This window comes from Pseudorasbora parva, chromosome 16, assembly GCF_024679245.1.
Source record: "Pseudorasbora parva isolate DD20220531a chromosome 16, ASM2467924v1, whole genome shotgun sequence".
NCBI lineage: Eukaryota > Metazoa > Chordata > Actinopteri > Cypriniformes > Gobionidae > Pseudorasbora > Pseudorasbora parva.
The window spans coordinates 23,517,781-23,532,471 of record NC_090187.1 but is presented as its reverse complement, the minus strand read 5'-3'; the positions used below and the strand labels follow the sequence as shown (position 1 = coordinate 23,532,471).

Here is a 14,691-nt window from a genome sequence, read left to right as displayed (position 1 = left end):
AGTGTAAACATTACCATCATATAATTGCTCGAGCACTGTTGGGATTTGGAAAAAACAAAAAAGTCTGGGGTGCTCGGTGAGTTCAGTGAGATGTTTGAAGGTGCTCTTTGTGGTCGGGAATTCAAATAAAAGTAGAAAAAAGAAAATCCAAGGAACTCTTTTTTAAAATTATTTAAAAAGCCTTTATTTTACTTGCTATGTCATAATATACACTTTAAAATACATGGGGAAAAGCAACTCCCACGTTGGAATATGTTTGATAACCATTGAGGAATACGACAGACACTTTTATCAAAAACAGTTACACATTTTAAAAGTCCATGCTCTGTCTGGGAATTGAATCAATAAACTTAACATTGCATGCACAGTGGTAGCAATATGGTAATATTTAATCCAATGTGTACTTACATGCTGTTGTAGAATGCATATATTTGAGTTATTGATTTCACGCATATTCTGTTAACAATTTCATCCATCCTGCATTTGTCCACTATTAATGCTTTGAATAACAAAAAAGGTTCAACATCACCTACATGACTTGAGATTTCGGTTGAGGTCAATGCTTCATTTATGGGTATCTCATACTAAATTATTTTCAAAATTGATTTAGATGAAAATGATGCATGAAATGTATGCCTATGGAAGCAACACTATTTCAACTTGATGATCATTATTGTACCTGCATGGTGTCTGAAATTGAAATGCTGTGATTTTCTGTGCTTAATGTGCATATAATTGGGGCCGGAATGCATTGCTAGACAACCAGTGGAATAGCTGCTTTCGTGTAAACATGTTTATTATACAGCAATTGATTTGTATGAGTATGTCAATTCCTTTACCCCCCAAAGAAATCAAAACTTTTTTTTTTTTTTTTTTTTTTTTCAGAAAAATGTATTGGAGGGCGTTTGTTTCCAATAGTTATATTGCATGTAGAAGTGTGTTCTTGAGCATTTCCATTAGCATTTTGAAAAAATATGCTCCGATGTTTATTAGTGAGGGAAAATGAATTGCTTGCTTTGACCTTGTTGATGCAAGCAGGATGGAAATAACAACTGGAGAAGATCCATTTTGGATCTTAAGGAGACCATCTGCTGCTAAAGAGAGCTGAATGAGATGAGCAGATGACCTACAAAGACAAAAAAGCAAGGCTGAATCTCACAAAAAAACATGTTCAGGTCACATTCAACTGCAAAATCAAAATAAAAGAATGGGCAATTAAGCAATTAATTTATGAAAATAAGCATGTACATTTTGGATAGACTCCCCCCCCCCCATTTTAACACAGTAATGTGAACACAATTGCTTAGCATTTGCTGCATCTGCGACATGAGAATTGGCATAAAACAAACTTAATTGTCATAAAAAAGACAATTGTCACAATATACAAAAGCACATTTTTTTTTCTAAATTTTTTTTTATTCCTTTAAGTATAAAGGAATTAAATATTTCATATAATTTCTCATGTCTTTGATTTTGGGTTGATAAAAGGTGCGCTAGGATTTCCTCTTATAAAGGTTTCATTGCCTCTATGGCAGGCCAAACCTTTCATGGTATATTCTGCATTATTCAGGTTTCTACAGCATGGCAAGAGCAGTCTTAGATCAGGAAAGACATCACAGAGGATTTCACATGTGTAACCATGATCTGTCAGCAAGTCGTCCCATGAGCCTGGACCTGAGCTGCTGATTTATATATGTATATAATATGTATTATTTTTTTGTTTTTGTTTGAAATGGTTGTGCATGAAAATACCAGTAACGGAGCAGATTGTGAAATACTCAGACAGGCCCGTTTGGCACCAAAAACCATGCCACACTCAAAATTGGGTTTTCTAGGGTTTACAAACAATGGCGTGAAAAGGGAAAAATATCCAGTATGCAGCAGTCCTGTGGGCGAAAATGCCTTGTTGATGCTACAGGTCAGAGGAGAATGGGCCGACTGATTCAAGCTGATAGAAGAGCAACTTTGACTGAAATAACCACTCGTTACAACTGAGGTAAGCAGCAAAGCATTTGTGAAGCCACAAAATGCACAACCTTGAGGCAGATGGGCTACAACAGCAGAAGACCCCACTGGGTACCACTCATCTCCACTACAAATAGGAAAAAGAGGCTACAATTTGCATGAGCTCGCCAAAATTAGAAAGTTGAAGACTGGAAAAATGTTGCCCGGTCTGATGAGTCTCGATTTCTGTTAAGACATTCAGATGGTAGAGTCAAAATTTGGTGTAAACAGAATGAGAGTAATGAGAATAAGAGAATGGCATAAACCTTTATGACCAACATGTACCCATCCTCTGATGGCTACTTCCAGCAGGATAATGCACCATGTCACAAAGCTTGAATAATTTCAAATTGGTTTCTTGAACTTGACAATAAGTTCACTGTACTAAAATGCCCCCCACAGTCTCCAGATCTCAACCAATAGAGCATATTTGGGATGTGGTGGAACGGGAGCTTCATGCCCTGGATGTGCATCCCACAAATCTCCATCAACTGCATGATGCGATCCTAACAATATGGGCCAACATTTCTAAATAATGCTTTCAGCACCTTTTTGAATCAATGCCACATTGGCGAAAGGGGGTCAAACACAGTATTAGTGTGGTGTTCCTAATAATCTTTTAGGTGAGTGTGTATTCCTTGGCAACTAACTGAAAAAAAAGCACTGAAATTAGTTGTAATAAATATTATTAAGTAATACTGAAGGCACTATAAAAGAGTGCAAACTGCATTTGAAATCCGAATAAAATAGATTTTTTTGGTTTCTAAACTTAAATGGTTGCTTCTGGTGAATCATTTTTGATTTGTTTAGATGTTTTTTGTCCGTGTTGCTTTCATATGTCTGTCGAAGTTTGCACCAGCATTTGTTTGGAAGTGGACAGAGACCCACGTTTTCAGTGGTCTCTGCCCGCTTATTTGTTGCACAACAGGGTTTGGATAGTATCGTCCACATTTAATCAAATGAATTGGACAGAGCAATCACAGCTTTGTTTTAATTGAACCAATCCTGCCAAACATGATCACACCCTTAATAACAGTGTTTATTTACGTTTATTTATTAGAGTGGGCTGCAGATTTGGTCCATGTCATCCGGTCAGTGCTGTCCAACAGCACTCAGTATTTTCTAAAATCGATGACCAGCTTTTATGTCATCTTGAAGTCTGTTAAGCTAATCCCACATGTATGAATCATTACCTGCCATGACATGATCTTGTGTGCTGATTTTATCTGGTACTCAGCTTTACTTCTGTTCTCATTCTCTCTCTCTCTCAAAAAAAGAACACAATCATTCACTCACAAAAACCTCATCCTTTGGACCATGTCAGTTTTTTTTTCTCTCTCTTTGTCAAACTGGACATTATTAGTTTCAACACGTATATATTTCTACACAGCAGGTTTATTGCTTTCATAAAAGTGCAGCAATGTGATATAGGTCAGAAACAAAAGCATATTTCCACTGATGTTGATTTTATATATTGCTGCAATTATATTGGTCACTAGTGTACTACACAAAACGAATGACAATGTGTAGTTAATATCAGGCATATCTACTGTGGTTCCCATTGTAATGACTTACAGTAAGCATCAAAAGATCAGTCTTCTACTATAGATGTCCATCTTGCTGAGATGCTAAACTCAGGAGGCACATGACACATATTTACATATTAATGTATGTGCTCTGTCCTAATTAATGTATGTGCTCTGTTCACTCCTTTCATTTCCCCTTCAGTGAATTCCATATATAAGCAAACTAATATACAGCTGCAGGCACCACTAGTCTCTGGATGATAATGTAGTCACATGTCATCCTGAATGATAAAAAAAAAAAAAAAAACTGCTTCAAATCTTATCTCACCATACATGGCTAAAAACGTTTTTAGTTTTGCAATAAAAAATAAATTAAAAAAGCATAACTAAAGGTTTTTTCTTTATTTTTTTGTACAGACAACAACTAAACTGCTTTGAGGTAAACATTTTACATTTTGGTTGAATTGTTCATTATAAAATGTATATAGATGTATAAACAGACTGAAATAAAGCAGTATAAACATTATGGAATTGAGGGATGTTTCCTACAAATATAATTAAAGGCACAATATATAAGATTGTTAGATTATAATATCCAAATACCACTAGAACAATGGTGTATGTTTTTTTTTACCTACATTATCCCAAGCGTTTTCAGCAATGTTTAAATCCAGATAAATCTAGAACACTGTCTCATTGGGTCACCTGTCAATGACGTCAAATCCTCAATCTTAGCCTCAATTCAGAGTTGAACGAGTTGACACAGTAAAAAGTCCCGGCTGAAACATCCGCCTTTTTACTTTTTACTGCGAAGAGTCAAAGTACTCTCAGTGCTATTCTGCCATACATTATAGTTCCATTTTAACCCTCTAAGAAAAGCGTCAAGTTTTATTTTATGTCACCATACTAGGTCGTTCAACTATTTGTGTAACTGTATTTAAATAGGGAAAATGTGGAGGTGTTTGGTCGCTTCTAACTTGATCTCTGTTTGGTACCATAGTGAATGAACTAGGCTTAGTGGATCAGATCATCACCGCACGTCAGAGAGATTAAGTGCACGCACTCACATGAGATATGTATCAACTAGTTTTATTTAAGAGAATAACAGTTTAATATAAAAAAGCGGTTAAGTATCCTTTTAAGCAAGAATACATTAAAACAAACATATATAACTCAAAAAAAATATCACTCAACGACTCACATGATTCAACACGATTAAACAATTTACTCAAATCACGATGCGATACGTTTCACAATACTAAAGTCATGATACGATTTTCTCAAGGTTTTTTTTGTTTTTGTTTGTTTGATTGTTTTTTGTTTTGTTTTTACAAAATATTATTTAATACAAATGATTCTGTGTATTTCTTTGTAAATTTAAATTGATACTTTATGTCAAATAATAGCTCAATCGAAAATGTAAAACAAATCCTCAAAAAGTCCCTTCAAGGAGATCTTCCAATGGTGTTTTCTTGGGAGGAGGTTGTTTCAGATTCTTCACCCTCTTCCTGCACCAATGAATAGCAGAAATAAAAACACTAGGGAACATTCAGTACAACAGTGACAGTGACAAAAGGGCAATATTTAAAATATAATTTATATCATTACACTTGCAAGAGTTTGAAAAACAGAACACATTTAAATAAATATGCCATAATAATGCGCAAATGATTGGAAAAAAATCCATGTACACATTTAGAGAAACAGATAGAAAAAAAATACAGCTTACAGTTTGCAACAGAGCCTAGAATCTATTTTCTACGGCAAAAAACAACAGTCTCACTCCCTACTCATCAAATGTTTGACAAATGGTCAAGAGACCCTGGCGTCACTTTTGAACACACGGGGTACCCCTTTAGCGTCATTTTGTAACGAGCAGGCGTGCTCCATTCATTTCAATTGTTTGACTAATGCGTCCGATCAATACGCGTTTAATACTTTGCATTTGTAAAACTAGACATGATTTTATGAATACTTATAGGCTACTTTTATATTTCGGAGCAACTAACCCAACTCCTGCCCTAAACCTACCCACTTCTCAACAATATAAAACACATAACAGGCAAATAAAAGTACAGTCACATGTATTTATTGCAAAAACTGACCAAAACAGTATTAAAGTATTAAATCATGTTGCATTCCAAGTCTTCTGAAGTCATATGATGTCTTCATGTCAAGAACAGCGTTGATCTTAATGTTTTAATCGCTGAAATGAAGATCCCGCTGCTCCATGAACAAATTAATTCGTATCTCATTCAAATGATGATTCAAATGTCATTCACAAGACACACAAGAGCAAATGCAAAAAGCATTTCATAATAAATACTGAAGTACTGACGCAAATGGTCATGAGCCATACGAGAGCCAATGGAATTTCACTATGAAATCTGTCGTAACGTTTCATCGGGTGGATGGATGGAAAAGCTGTTCGCTTTTGGGGATTTCCTTCACACAAATCAATTGTTTTGAACTCTTAACACTTGGAACTTTTGTATTTTTTTAATAAAGTGTACTTGCAGTCGTATTATATCCAGTTTTTTTATATCATATACACAAGGGGTAGGTTTAGGGATAGAATGGGGTTGGGTTACATGTTAAAGCATGTCATTATGGCAAAATCATAACGCAATATATAATTTCATTATGATGACGTCAAAGGTTTCTAATTTAAATGAATAGAGTACTCTGCTCATCGAAAAATGCCACTAAAGGGGTTACCCATGCATTAAAAATAACGCTAGGGTTCCTTGACCATGCGTCAGACATTTGACGAGAAGGGAGTGAGACTGTGTTGGCAGAACACAGCCATGAATCTTTCGCTGTGAAAACACTGATGCACCTTGTGATCTACATGGCAGTCGCCTTCAACACTGTGAGTGGGGCTGCAAATCCACCGGTCGGTGGATTATATCTTTTTACATGCAGACGGAGGTGGCTGGAGCATCTCACTGTGGTGATTATTAGTCTTTGGAAAGTCAAAATGCCACCACACCTCCGATTTAAATGAGTTGACATAAACTATGTGCTTGCCGTTGTGCGCTCGCACTCACTCTTATTCACGCCAGTGTGCACGCACAGTCCATATCACTAGCTACAACTTGCTCGTTGCTACCGTGCCTGTACACAAGGTCACAGTATATGGTTTTAGAGTCCCTGCTGTTTAAAGTGTATATTGCGATTTGTTTAACATCGCAACCGACTTGAATCGTCACACATTTGTATCAATTTTCAACCGTCTAAACCGTTACATCGCTAATTGGGAGGCATCCTCAGACCAATTTATTGTGCCTCCTCTATTTTAGTTCACCTCCTGTGTACCAGTGTTTTCAGCTGACACTGTTCACATCCAGAGGAGAACTGGCCCCCTGACTGAGCTTGGTTTCTCCCAAGCTTTTTTTCTTAATTTCTGTGACCTGATGGAGTTTGGGTTCCTTGTCACCTTTGGCTGGCTTAGTTAGGTACATTTCATTTTACAGTAATATACTAATCTGACTCTCTTGGATAAGAAAAAAACTTGAATTCCATTGAGCCGGATAATGATATTGTCTTATATTTTTAAAGTTCTATTTGTATCATTGATTCTGTCATTTTCCAGTTTATCCCTGTAGAGCTGCTTTAAAACAGTCTGTATTGTATAAAGCACTATATAAATAAAGGGAACTTGACATCCGACTCTAAAGTGCATGCAAAAATGACATTGACAGACATGCTAACGGAACTGACCTCCTAGATGCTTCGGAAGGGATTACGGCTTTAATGAAATAATCCTTACTCGATCTCCAACGTGCTCTGTTTTTGATTTGAGAAATCATGTGGGTGTTTTGGCTCTCTCTTTGGGTACCAGCTGAGTCGATGTCACGACGCGCAGCCAATTACCGTGCCATACTGGTTGTCCTACGCATCACCAAGGTGCCAACCTGCCAAAAATCAAAGGTGTGAGAATCGTGAGCCTTTGCCAATCCTGCGCGAGATCTTTTCTAAGCATTTTATATTATTTATGTTGCTGTAAAGTTCTTAACATAGTACTCACTGAAGCATAACACATACTAAAATTACTAACCATCTAATTGGGTGCAGATTTTAAAAGAAAACATGTTTTGAAACAGGTGGCTTTCCCAGCTGGTGCCTTGGAGGGGTGTTCAGTTTTTCTCTGTTGTTAACAAGAAATCAACACTGACCCTATTTACTTTTTAGTTCCTGGTTTTATTTGCCCTTTTACATTTGTCTCAGGTTAAGATCAGAAGTGGCAAGATTGCTTTTTTACACCTCAAATGAACATTCAACATTGATTTATTTTGTCATGAATATTATAGCCAAAGGTTGGAGAAATGGTTTGTGAATTTTATTCAAACTATAAATGTGATGTTTCAAGTGGAACTTAGTGGAAGTTGTTTTGGATAGTTGTATTTACACTTCAAATGTGATGTCATATACAAATATAAAGAATATTTATAAAAAAACAAATGTATAATTTATTAACATGCTCTTAATATTTAAACATATACATCATATTTCTAAAGCATTTCAAAAGAATGTTTGCCTTCAGAATCTTTCATCAAGTTTTTTTTTTTTTTTAATCTATCTCTCTGTCATTCCTGCTTAACTTAAAGACCCCCTGTGGTGAAAATCAAGTTTTTAAAGTTGTTTGTATGTCTATGTGGTGTTTTTAATATGCTTTCAGACAAACCATGTGCAAATTCAAAGTCAACACCATTGCTGAGTATTTTCTCCTTTAAACTGCAGTAAAAAGAGTTTAAAAATGTGGTTTGAAATCGAACAAACTTGTAACCAATCACGGCACGAGAGGGGGGGACGGGGCTTTATTATATTGTGAAGCAGGGAGTTTTAACAGAAGCCAGGGGCACGGTCAATCTCAAACCTGTGCGCAATGTTTTGCTACTACGGTTTCCGGGTTGAACGCCATGTGTTCTGGAAACGGTGTGCAACGGGTTTGAGATACGCTTTCTCTTGTTTTGTGGGTGTGTCAAAAATGTCTGCCCAGTTAGCATCAACATGTACCGTATATAAACTGTGTAGTGTTAAAGAGACAGATAACACAATGGGTTAAAATCAAAATCTGTTAAAAGTGCTATATACATGTAGCCTGACAAGCCAGACCCACATCAAGATGTTTGGTCTAAGAACTCACCATAGACAGGGCTCAATTCGAGGGGTGGGATAAACGGTTGTCTTTCAAACTCCCTCTGCATGACGTGCACGCAATTAGATAGTGCTACAACCAACCATAGCAATGAAGGTGAAGCAGAGCTAGTTGACAGACCATATCCGGTCGGCAAAACTCAGAACATATCTTTACTTCTTAAGAGTGACTTCAGTGCTGTTATTTGTTCTTTTCTCAGATAAAAGCTTAACTCCAAGTACTCCAGAGTCGCGGTCAAAGCTGATTCGAAAGACCGCCGTTTGCCAGTTTCTGTGTTTACTAGTAGCAGGCAAGCGCAACTTGGCCGTCATTATGTTAAGCCCCGCCCACCGACTCTATACATGATGTGATTGGCCCGACCAGAGTTTGGCTTTTACAGCTCAGAAGTGTACTGAGAGTTGCTAGACGACACTCGCGGCAGATTAGATTTGCTGCCGCTAGGGTGCGTCTAGATTTCTAGGCTAATACAAATGCAGTCCATTTAACATTTTAATCCTGAAATGTGAGGCAAATATAGAATCACAATAATTAAGTTATTATTGGATCACTTAACTGCAACACTATGTACATCAGTTTTCAGCACGCCGTCACTTCCAATAGGTAAGTTCAAAATATGCAATATGGCGGAGATATGCATGAGAGATCACTTCCACCGATTGAGATAAGCCTTATTGTGTACATTTGACCTAAACCGCTAGAAGTGATGCTGCATAGTGGATACTGTTGTACATAGATCGCATGCGAAGTAAAAAACTTTTTAAAATAAAAACTCTTCAGTTTCTCCCAACAACCAATCGTTTCGTGTCACGAGCCGCAGGGTTTAATATGGATTTGTGTTTGCATGTTTGTTTACTCTCATAGTTCTTATTATTCTCACGTGTTACCATTGACATGCATTATACAACTGGAAGACTGCAACGTTTGGAGTTCAAATTTGTTCTACTGAAGAAACAAAGACACTGGGGGTAAGCAGATTAACATCACATTTTTATTTGTGGGTGAACTATCCCTTTAAGGAATGAAGAAATTTTAAAACTTAAAAAAAGGAGGGGGGACTTTAGAATATGCCTAAATGCCCACTGAAATAAAAATGGAAGTTTTTTAGCTTTTAGTATGACTGTGTTAGCCTTAAAGTTATGAATAAGCTGGTATATTCCAAAACTATGACACAATTTGCATTTAGGAGGTATAAGCATTCAAAATGTACAGTCTCTCACTTCCTTAAAAACGAATCTCAGATTTTGATGACATCATCGCAGACTTCACCTTCTCGTCAAATCTTCTGTCCAATCAAATGCTCTCTAGAATCTACAGCCCACCCCCTACACTGCTGAAGCTGCGGCTGAAATCGGTCAGTTGTTGACACACATTTACTAATTTCTACATGGTGTGGCTTCTGTGTAACGAGACAACCCTTTCACTTTCCCTGTTATCTGCTTCACATAGCACATTTCACGTTTCTCACACACATTTCCCACAACAGCTCTTCGATTTATCTCCCCTCTTCAACAGACTCTCAGTCTGGTGAAACACAACATTCCCTCTTCTGGGAATCATAATCAAATTATTTTACTTCCTTATACCTTGCATTCATTTTTCCTCATATTATTTCTCATTTGTCAAAAAAACGGTGTATATTCTGCTAGCTTGCTTTAAGATTTCCCCATATTGATAGTCTGTCTCTGTGATCTTTCACGTGCACGCTATTAATCTGTAGAACGTCTCTCACAGATCTGATCCTTCACCCAGGACAGATGGGTCGGACGCTTTTCCAAGCGCCCTCTATGTGATCTCAATTTCTTCCGGATGTCTTAACCCCTTAGTATCTTCCTCGGATATGAATTCTCCAAAACTCGTTCCAAGTTTAAATCCTCAAATATCAATCCTCCCCAACTAACGTAGTCTCAATCATCATGGAAATATCTCAACCACTGGCATGATTTAAATTTCTCCAAAATTTCTTAACCACTTGCGTGGTCTCAATTCTCCCAGAATATTTTAATCACCCACGTAACCTCAATTCTCCCAAAACTTCTTGATCACGTTCCATGATCTCAGTTTTCCCAGAATATCTTAGTCACAATGATCACAGAGTCAGGCTCTCACTATGGTTTTCTCTTTTACAATTAAGGTTTCCTCTAATCTTTTAACCCAAATTCTCAAATTAAACCAAGTTCTCAAATTAAACTCTCATTTAAACACATTAAAATTCCCCTGAATTTTAAGTTTGTCTCTTACCAGAAGCGTCCCGTTGCCACCTCGGGTTCGTTTCTCTGATCTCAGTGGTCGGACCCTCCGGACCCCCCTGAGCAGTCAGCCCTTCTCCCTCAATCATGTCGGGGTAAGGCTGTGACTCTAACGTCCAGGATGATCAGTCACCGTCCGCTCACGGGGTCCAGACGGGACATCCAAGGGATCCCACCATCTGACACCAAATTGTAATGGCAAAATAATTGACTTTGTCGCTTGACTGAATAAGAGACAAACATTAGCCAATCCTAATTATAAAGGTTTATTTAACAATACAAAGTTTCTTGCAAGAAAGAGGCACGGTTGGTGCAACCACAAGGCCACATCAAGCGTACATTGAAGTCATAACAAAGTCACAATCTCTTCTACTGTTGGCAGCATCCTCCCCCCTCAGTACATTTCCATACAGGCCGTTCTTTAAGTCAGGATGTCACGTAGCCCATGTATAGCTCATAGTACACGTATGTCATGTACTGCATATATCACACCATGGGAAGGTAAACATATGGCTATACCAAGATTTGCATTTTGCCACAACAGCACATAGCATACTGTATATGTGATAGGAAACGATTCAGTGTAAATATGCTTTAATTTGAGGCAAATGAAGTCTGTTTTCACGTTAGTTTCACACACCGCAGCAGCGCACTCCGATGACTCTGGTCTAAATTTAGGCTACAGACACGAGAGCGCAGCGCGGATCATATGCGCGAGTCCGCGCAGACATTAAACATATCGACCCATTTGAATTCTGCAGAGAATGCTACATTTCAAAGCGATATGGAGGAGATTATGATGGTAAACAGTGTTAGAGGAAACTGGCTTTACCAAACAGAAAGGTCCGCTCTTTTGCTCTAGTCGAACTGTATATTAACGAAACGCTATTGGCTGTTTCAAAAGAGGGGAGAAGCTGCTAACAACTGAAGCTGTTTCAGGGGAAATTACGTCAACACATTGAATAATGCGGCATGTTTCAAACACTTCAGCGGGCCTTTAAGTTTAAGGACATACGTTATTTATTTTTTTTTTTTATTTTTTTTTTTTCAATAGTTCTTGGGGTAGAACAAGAAACTGACTTTTGACCTCCCGCTCAGATGTATCATTTTTGCAGATGGGAAGCAACTCCGTCTCTACTTATTTAGACAGCTTGCTAGAAGGAAATGAAAAATTGCTTTGTCATCTCATTTAAATCCTGTCCATCCACCAACCACTGATTGTTTCACCTGCCGACATCCACCTCGCTGAGACGAAAATGCCTCCAGGAAAATGAACTCGGGGGAACCAAGCTCTTAGATTGTTCTGGCAGGGGTGAACTGGGTTGGCAGGGAGGTGTGTGTAACATACTTCATTTTCCCACCGCATTCTGAACTTAGCAAGTCAATCAACTAATCAGCGTGAGGGCTATTTGCAGGCTGTTGCCATGGTTTTGTTAAACAGTGGACCAATCTACCTCTTCACACATTACAATAACTCACAGTAACAGCTGCTCCAGGATATGATGTTCTACTCGTATGTTCTTATCTGCAGGGACCTGGCTGGGCGATATAGAAATCTGTCAAATGCTATACATTTTTGAGTATAGTATCTATGTTGTGTGTTGTGCCCAGTGCCACAGCAAAAGAAAGCATAATAAAGCCATAAATGATGAAAGAGTTTTCTCTTTCAATTAATAATAATTATAAGGTGTAATTATAAATTGAATAAAAACAAAATAAAACCGCAAAATGTGTACACAAAAAAGTATGTATGTATATATAGTTCTGTTATTTCAATAAAATTTACCTAAGTACAAGTAAAATTACTGGTCTAAAAATTTACTTAAGTAAAAGTAAAAAGAAGTTCTTTTAAAATGTACTCAGTAAAAGTTATTTAGTTTCTTTTTTTAACAGTGGGGTGGGGGACTCTCCCCTGTAGGGTTGTGATAGAATGAGATTTTCATGATATGACAACTATCTCAGAAAACATCATGGTATTAAACAATTATTTAAAGGTCCCATTCTTCGCGATTCCATCTTTCAAACTTTCATCTTTCAAACAAACTGTGTAATGTTGCTGTTAGAGCATAAATAATACCTGTAAAATTATAAAGCTCAAAGTTCAATGCCAAGCAAGATATTTTATTTAACAGAAGTTCCCTTTCAAAGCCTACAGCGAACGGCCGGTTTGGACTACAGCAGGAAGTGCAGGGATGTAATGACGTCACTAGAACCGTTTGTTGACTAACCCTCCACCCACAAGAACACGCAAAATAGGGGGCGTGGTCTTGTTGCTCTCTCACGTGGAGAAGAGCGCGCATTCAGCGCTTGCATCTCCCCATTATGGTAAGAGGCGGGACCTTTCCGGGCAAAGTGCGCTAAGCTGCTGTCCAATCAAAACACGGGAAGTGCTGGCCCAATCAGAACTCATTACGTGTTTCTGAAGGAGGGACTTCATAGAACAAGGAAATCATCAGGCCGTTTTTAGGACAGAGAAAACAGCGCTGTACAGATAAGTAAATTGTGTGAAAAATACTGTTTTTTTACACTCGAAACATGAACTCATGTTATATTGCACACTGTAAACATAATCAAAGCTTCGAGAACAAGAGAAGAATGGGATCTTTAATAAATAAACTGTACCTATTATTAAAATATGGTTATTATCACTAGTTAAAATGATGTTAAATGAATGAAGAAGATTGGTCTTTTTTTTTTTTTTTGGTTGAACAAATGCTTTATTATAACAAACTTAAAACCATTCATTTGTTTTGTTTATTAAAATTTCAATAAAACATGTCTAATAAACTAAATTCAATAAATGATTATGAATTAGATTAACTTATTTTTATTATTGATTTATTAAAATGTTTAAAAATAATAGTCTAGTAGTCCGAGCAGCTCATTTACAGAGACAGAACAAGCAGATCATATATTCATATAGCAATGTTTTGTGCTTTAATATTCACAGACCATGTAGCGATTTTATTTATTCTACAGCTCTACTTTCGAGTTATTCGTTCATCTATCAGTTTGCGTGTATTACGTGAATTCTACATTACAATGTAAAGTTCATGACTGGATACCGGGATTCCCTCGGCGTCACATAAATCAATCAGCCTTAAGTTATAAACATACCTTTATCTGCACAGAGGGATGTGTTCCCAAACATGTTCTATGTGTTTCTTCATTTGCATCCACATTTTGTGCAAATTTGATATCCTCCAGGACAACACCACGTTATTTTTTTCTACAACCAACGTATTTCCATACTAGCCAGGGGCTCACAATGGCGTTTTGCTTTCACCTGGGTCTGCATCACTGACATCTGTCTTTTTCGTCTCCATCTGATATTTGCACTCTTGTTCTCTCTCGCGCCCCGATATATTCTATATTCAATATAGTCGTTTTTTTCCCTCCCTTTTGCATTAACGATTTATTTTTACTCAGTAACAGATGTGGTTTAAAATGTAGCAAAGTTCAATACTTCAATCAAAATGTACTTAAAGGGTTACTTCAGCGATTAGCATATGGCTTTGTATCAGTAGAAACCCTGGAGTATATTCAAATGATCGTGCTCCCCCCTCTTATATCCCCCTGAGACGAGAGATTTATGCATTTTATTTCTGGAAAAATTCCTCTCGTGACGCAAATATTGACGATATTTGCGTCATCTTTGGAATGTTTGCCCAGAGGCTAAAGACTACAGCCAGCAGAGGGAGCCATTTCCGCATGTTTTCAACTCGCGCATGGGGAATGGGAGATCACACTTACA

The 14,691-nt window shown here is 37.4% G+C and overlaps 1 long non-coding RNA gene across 1 annotated transcript; it reads right to left on the bottom strand.

Moving 5' to 3' along the window:
- Positions 1-166: 166 nt before the first annotated feature.
- LOC137043661 (uncharacterized) lies at positions 167-11,131 on the bottom strand. Its single transcript, XR_010898554.1, has 3 exons — positions 10,930-11,131; positions 7,254-7,447; positions 167-1,126 (listed from the first exon to the last, which is right to left on the bottom strand). It is a non-coding gene; the product is annotated as an uncharacterized lncRNA (long non-coding RNA).
- Positions 11,132-14,691: the final 3,560 nt, after the last annotated feature.